The 6,611-nt window shown below is 40.8% G+C and overlaps 1 non-coding gene across 1 annotated transcript; it reads left to right on the top strand.

Annotated features, from left to right (window-relative positions):
* The first annotated feature begins 5,519 nt into the window (after positions 1–5,519).
* Positions 5,520–5,627, top strand: LOC112719158 (small nucleolar RNA R71). Its single transcript, XR_003161471.1, has one exon. It is a non-coding gene; the product is annotated as a small nucleolar RNA R71 (small nucleolar RNA).
* The last annotated feature ends 984 nt before the right edge of the window (positions 5,628–6,611 follow it).

The raw sequence follows: 6,611 nt of genomic DNA, 5'->3' as shown, positions 1-6,611 counted from the left end.
GTGATAAGTTGAAACCTCGGTCCAATGAAATTAGACATGGCTTCTCAGCCAGCCAGATTTCAACAAATCATCATGAAACTCTAGAATTCATCTTCAAGAATTTCGAAAAAAAATAAATACCTAATCTAAGCAACAAGATGAACCGTCAGTTGTCCAGCCTGAACAATCCCGGGCAATAACACCAAAGACTTGATGTTGCTGCCGGATCTTGGCACTGATGTTACCAAAAGCTTGCTCAAAACTTGAACAATCCCCGGCAACGGCGCCAAAAACTTGGTGCGCGAAATTGTGAACAATACCTTTTCACAACTCTCATAATCCCCGGTAATGAACCCCAAAAACGTGGTGGCTCAATACCATGGCATTACACAACTTCGCACAACTAACCAGCAAGTGCACTGGGTCGTCCAAGTAATAAACCTTACGCGAGTAAGGGTCGATCCCACGGAGATTGTTAGTATTGAAGCAAGCTATGGTCATCTTGTAAATCTTAGTCAGGCAAACTCAAATGTATATGGTGATGAACGAAAATAACATAAAAGATAAAGATAGTGATACTTATGTAATTCATTGGTAGGAACTTCAGATAAGCGCATGAAGATGCCTTCCCTTCCGTCTCTCTGCTTTCCTACTGTCTTCATCCAATCCTTCTTACTCCTTTCCATGGCAAGCTTAAGCAAGGGTTTCACCGTTGTCAGTGGCTACCTCCCATCCTCTCAGTGAAAGCGATTGCATATGCTCTGTCACAGCATAGCGGAATTCATCTGTCGGTTCTCAATCAGGCCGGAATAGAATCCAGTGATTCTTTTGCGTCTGTCACTAACGCCCCGCCCTCAGGAGTTTGAAGCACGTCACAGTCATTCAATCATTGAATCCTACTCAGAATACCACAGACAAGGTTAGACCTTCCGGATTCTCTTGAATGCTGCCATCAATTCTCGCCTATACCACGAAGATTCCGGTTAAAGAATCCAAGAGATATTCACTAGAGCCTCTTATGCTTGTAGAACAAGAGTGGTTGTCAGTCACTTTGTTCATGGGTGATAATGATGATGAGTGTCACGGATCATCACATTCATCAAGTTGAAGAACAAGTGATATCTTAGAACAAGAACAAGCGGAATTGAATAGAAGAACAATAGTAATTGCATTAATACTCGAGGTACAGCAGAGCTCCACACCTTAATCTATGGTGTGTAGAAACTCCACCGTTGAAAATACATAAGAACAAAAGTGATCATTGGTTTCGGCCCCAGAGAGGGAACCAGAAGAACCAAGATGATAATACAATAGTAAAAGGTCCTATATATAGAGAACTAGTAGCCTAGGGTGTACAGAGATGAGTAAATGACATAAAAATCCACTTCCGGGCCCACTTGGTATGTGCTTGGGCTGAGCAATGAAGCATTTTCGTGTAGAGACTCTTCTTGGAGTTAAACGCCAGCTTTTATGCCAGTTTGGGCGTTTAACTCCCATTTAGGTGCCAGTTCCGGCGTTTAACGCTGGAATTTCTGAGGGTGACTTTGAACGCCGGTTTGGGCCATCAAATCTTGGGCAAAGTATGGACTATCATATATTGCTGGAAAGCCCAGGATGTCTACTTTCCAACGCCGTTGAGAGCGCGCCAATTGGGCTTCTGTAGCTCCAGAAAATCCACTTCGAGTGCAGGGAGGTCAGAATCCAACAGCATCTGCAGTCCTTTTCAGTCTCTGAATCAGATTTTTGCTCAGGTCCCTCAATTTCAGCCAGAAAATACCTGAAATCACAGAAAAACACACAAACTCATAGTAAAGTACAGAAAAGTGAATTTTAACTAAAAACTAATAAAAATGTACTAAAAACTCAACTCAAACTACTAAAAACATACTAAAAACAATGCCAAAAAGCGTACAAATTATCCGCTCATCACAACACCAAACTTAAATTGTTGCTTGTCCCCAAGCAACTGAAAATCAAACAAGATAAAAAGAAGAGAATATACTATAGACTCCAAATTATCAATGAAACTTAGCTCCAAATTAGATGAGCGGGACTAGTAGCTTTTTGCCTCCGAACAGTTTTGGCATCTCACTTTATCCTTTGAAATTCAGAATGATTGGCTTCTTTAGGAACTCAGAATCCAGATAGTGTTATTGATTCTCCTAGTTAAGTATGATGATTCTTGAAAATAGCTACTTATTGAGTCTTGGCTGTGGCCCAAAGCACTCTGTCTTCCAGTATTACCACCGGATACATACATGCCACAGACACATAATTGGGTGAACCTTTTCAGATTGTGACTCAGCTTTGCTAAAGTCCCCAATCAGAGGTGTCCAGGGTTCTTAAGCACACTCTTATTTGCCTTGGATCACAACTCTTATTTCTCTATAATTTTTTTTCGTTTTCTTTTCTTTTCTTTTTTTTTTTTGTATTCACTGCTTTTTTTTTTTGCTTCAAGAATCATTTTTATGATTTTTCAGATCCTCAGTAACATGTCTCCTTTTTCATCATTCTTTCAAGAGCCAACAATTTTAACATTCATGAACAACAAATTCAAAAGACATATGCACTGTTTAAACATACATTCAGAAAACAAAAAGTATTGTCACCACATCAAACTAATTAAGCTAGTTTTAAAGATGAATTTGAAATCCTGTACTTCTTGTTCTTTTGTGATAAAAACAGTTTTCATTTAAGAGAGGTGATGGATTCATAGGACATTCATAACTTTAAGGCATAGACACTAAGACACTAATGATCATAAGACACAAACATGGATAAACACAAGCATAAATTTTCGAAAAACAGAAGAATAAAGAACAAGGAGATTAAAGAACGGGTCCACCTTAGTGATGGCGGCTTGTTCTTCTTTTTGAAGGTCTTATGGAGTGCTTGAGCTCCTCAATGTTTCTTCCTTGTCTTTGTTGCTCCTCTCTCATGATTCTTTGATCTTCTCTAATTTCATGGAGGAGAATGGAGTGTTTTTGGTGCTCCACCCTTAGTTGTCCCATGTTAGAACTCAGTTCTCCTAGGGAGGTGTTGATTTGCTCCCAATAGTTTTGTGGAGGAAAGTGCATCCCTTGAGGTATCTCAGGGATTTCATGTGTGCTCCATCCTCTTCTTAGTGATGGGCTTGAGGTCATGCCTTCTCAGTTGAACTGGCTTTGGATGCCATAAATGGTTATGGAAAAACGAAAAGCAACGCTTTTACCACACCAAACTTAAAAGGTTTGCTCGTCCTCGAGCAAAAGAAGAAATAAGAGAGTAGAAGAAGAAGAAATGGAGGAGAGGGAGATGGCTTGTGGTTCGGCCAAAAGGGGGAGAAGTAGTGTTTAGGGTGTGAGAAATTGAAGGATGGATGTGGGTGGTGAAGAGAAAGATGGGATTTGATAGGTGAGGGGTTTTTGGGGAAGAGGTGTTGAGGTGATTGGTGAATGGGTGAAGAAGAGAGAGGGTGGTGGGGTTGGTGGGGATCCTGTGGGGTCCACAGATCCTTAGGTGTCAAGGAAAAGTCATCCCTGCACCAAATGGCACTCAAAAACACGTTTTGAGCCAATTCTGGCGTTAAACGCCGGGCTGGTGCCCATTTCTGGCGTTTAACGCCAGGTTCTTGCCCTTTCCTGGCGTTTAACGCCAGTCTGGTGCCCCTTTCTGGCGTTAAACGCCCAGAATGGTGCCAGACTGGGCGTTAAACGCCCAACTGCTAGCCTCACTGGCGTTTAAACGCCAGTGAGTTCTTCCTCCAGGGTGTGCTATTTTTCTTCCTGTTTTTCATTCTGTTTTTGCTTTTTTTATGGATTTTGTGACTTCTTATGATCATCAACCTACAAAAAAGATAAAATAACAAAAGAAAATGATTAATTATAAAACATTGGGTTGCCTCCCAACAAGCGCTTCTTTATTGTCACTAGCTTGACAGAGGACTCTCATGGAGCCTCAGAAATGCTCAGAACCGTGTTGGAACTTCCCAACACCAAACTTAGAGTTTGGTTATGTTTTGAGAGAAGCTCTTCATGCTTCCTCTCCATGATGACAGAGGGATATCCTTGGGCCTTAAACACCAAGGATTCTTCATTCACTTGAATGATCAACTCTCCTCTATCAACATCAATCACAGCCTTTGCTGTGGCTAGGAAGGGTCTGCCAAGGATGATGGATTCATCCATGCTCTTCCCAGTCTCTAGGACTATGAAATCAGTAGGGATGTAATGGTCTTCAACTTTGACCAGAACATCCTCTACAAGTCCATAGGCTTGTTTTCTTGAGTTGTCTGCCATCTCTAGTGAGATTTTTGCAGCTTGCACCTCAGAGATCCCTAGCTTCTTCATTACAGAGAGGGGCATGAGGTTTACACTTGACCCTAAGTCACACAAGGCCTTCTTGAAGGTCATGGTGCCTATGGTACAAGGTATAGAAAACTTCCCAGGATCCTGCCTCTTTTGAGGCAGTTTCTGCCTAGACAAGTCATCTAGTTCTTTGGTGAGCAAAGGGGGTTCATCCTCCCAAGTCTCATTTCCAAATAACTTGTCATTTAGCTTCATGATTACTCCAAGGTATTTAGCAACTTGCTCTTCAGTGACATACTCATCCTCTTCAGAGGAAGAATACTCATCAGAGCTCATGAATGGCAGAAGTAAGTCCAATGAAATCTCTATGGTCTCATTTTGAGCCTCAGATTCCCATGGTTCCTCATTGGGGAACTCATTGGAGGCCAGTGGACGCCCAGTGAGGTCTTCCTCAGTGGTGTTCACTGCCTCTTCTTCCTCCCAGAATTCGGCCATGTTGATGGCCTTGCACTCTCCTTTTGGATTTTCTTCTGTATTGCTTGGAGGAGTACTAGGAGGGAGTTCAGTAATTTTCTTGCTCAGCTGTCCCACTTGTCCTTCCAAATTCCTAATGGAGGATCTAGTTTCAGTCATGAAACTTTGTGTGGTTTTGATTAGATCAGAGACCATGGTTGCTAAGTCAGAGGTATTCTGCTTAGAGCTCTCTGTCTGTTGCTGAGAAGATGATGGAAAAGGCTTGCTATTGCTAAACCTGTTTCTTCCACCATTATTGTTATTGAAACCTTGTTGAGGTCTCTGTTGATCCTTCCATGAAAGATTTGGATGATTCCTCCATGAAGGATTGTAGGTGTTTCCATAGGGTTCTCCCATGTAATTCACCTCTTCCATTGAAGGGTTCTCAGGATCATAAGCTTCTTCCTCAGATGAAGCTTCCTTAGTACTGCTTGGTGCATTTTGCATTCCAGACAGACTTTGAGAAATCATATTGACTTGTTGAGTCAATATTTTGTTCTGAGCCAAAATGGCATTCAGAGTGTCAATCTCAAGAACTCCTTTCTTCTGACTAGTCCCATTGTTCACAGGATTTCTTTCAGAAGTGTACATGAATTGGTTATTTGCAACCATTTCAATCAGTTCTTGAGCTTCAGTAGGCGTCTTCTTCAGATGAAGAGATCCTCCAGAAAAGCTATCCAAGGACATCTTGGACAGTTCAGAGAGACCATCATAGAAAATACCTATGATGCTCCATTCAGAAAGCATGTCAGTGGGACATTTTCTGATCAATTGTTTGTATCTTTCCCATGCTTCATAGAGGGATTCACCTTCCTTCTGTCTGAAGGTTTGGACTTCCACTCTAAGCTTACTCAATTTTTGAGGTGGAAAGAACTTTGCCAAGAAGGCATTGACTAGCTTTTCCCTAGAGTTCAGGCTTTCTTTAGGTTGAGAGTCCAACCATGTTCTAGCTCTGTCTCTTACAGCAAAAGGGAATAGCATAAGTCTGTAGACCTCAGGGTCAACCCCATTAGTCTTGACAGTGTCACAGATTTGCAAGAATTCAGCTAAAAACTGATGAGGATCTTCCAATGGAAGTCCATGGAACTTGCAATTCTGTTGCATTAGAGAAACTAATTGAGGCTTAAGCTCAAAGTTGTTTGCTCCAATGGCAGGGATAGAGATGCTTCTCCCATAGAAGTCGGGAGTAGGTGCAGTAAAGTCAACCAACACCTTCCTTGCATTGTTGGCATTGTTGTTGTTTTCGGCTGCCATTTGTTCTTCTTCCTTGAAGAATTCGGTCAGGTGCTCTAAAGAGAGTTGTGCCTTTGCTTCTCTTAGCTTTCTCTTCAAGGTCCTTTCAGGTTCAGGATCAGCCTCAACAAGAATGCCTTTGTCTTTGCTCCTGCTCATAAGAAAGAGAAGAGAACAAGAAAATGTGGAATCCTCTATGTCACAGTATAGAGATTCCTTTAGGTGTCAGAGGAAAAGAAGAGTAGAAGACAGAAGTGGAAAATTCGAACTTATCAGAGAGAATGGAGTTCGAATTTTGCATTAAAGGATAGTGTTAGTCCATAAATAGAAGGATGTGAGAAGGAGGGAAGTCATTTTCGAAAATTAAGTGAAAAATTTTGAAAACATTTTTGAAAAACATTACTTAATTTTTGAAAATGAAAATAGAAAAGAAATCAAGTGATTTTTGAAAAAGATTTTGAAATTAGAAATCAAAAAGATTTGATTGAAAACTATTTTGAAAAAGATGTGGTTAAGAAGATATGATTGATTAAAAAAATGTGATTGAGAAGATATGATTTGAAAAACATTTTAAAAAAAGATTTGATTTGAAGATTAAAA

Source organism: Arachis hypogaea, chromosome 10 (genome assembly GCF_003086295.3).
Source record: "Arachis hypogaea cultivar Tifrunner chromosome 10, arahy.Tifrunner.gnm2.J5K5, whole genome shotgun sequence".
Classification (NCBI taxonomy): Eukaryota; Viridiplantae; Streptophyta; class Magnoliopsida; order Fabales; family Fabaceae; genus Arachis; species Arachis hypogaea.
Note: the sequence above shows the minus strand (reverse complement) of the source record. Positions and strands in the feature narration are given on the sequence as shown.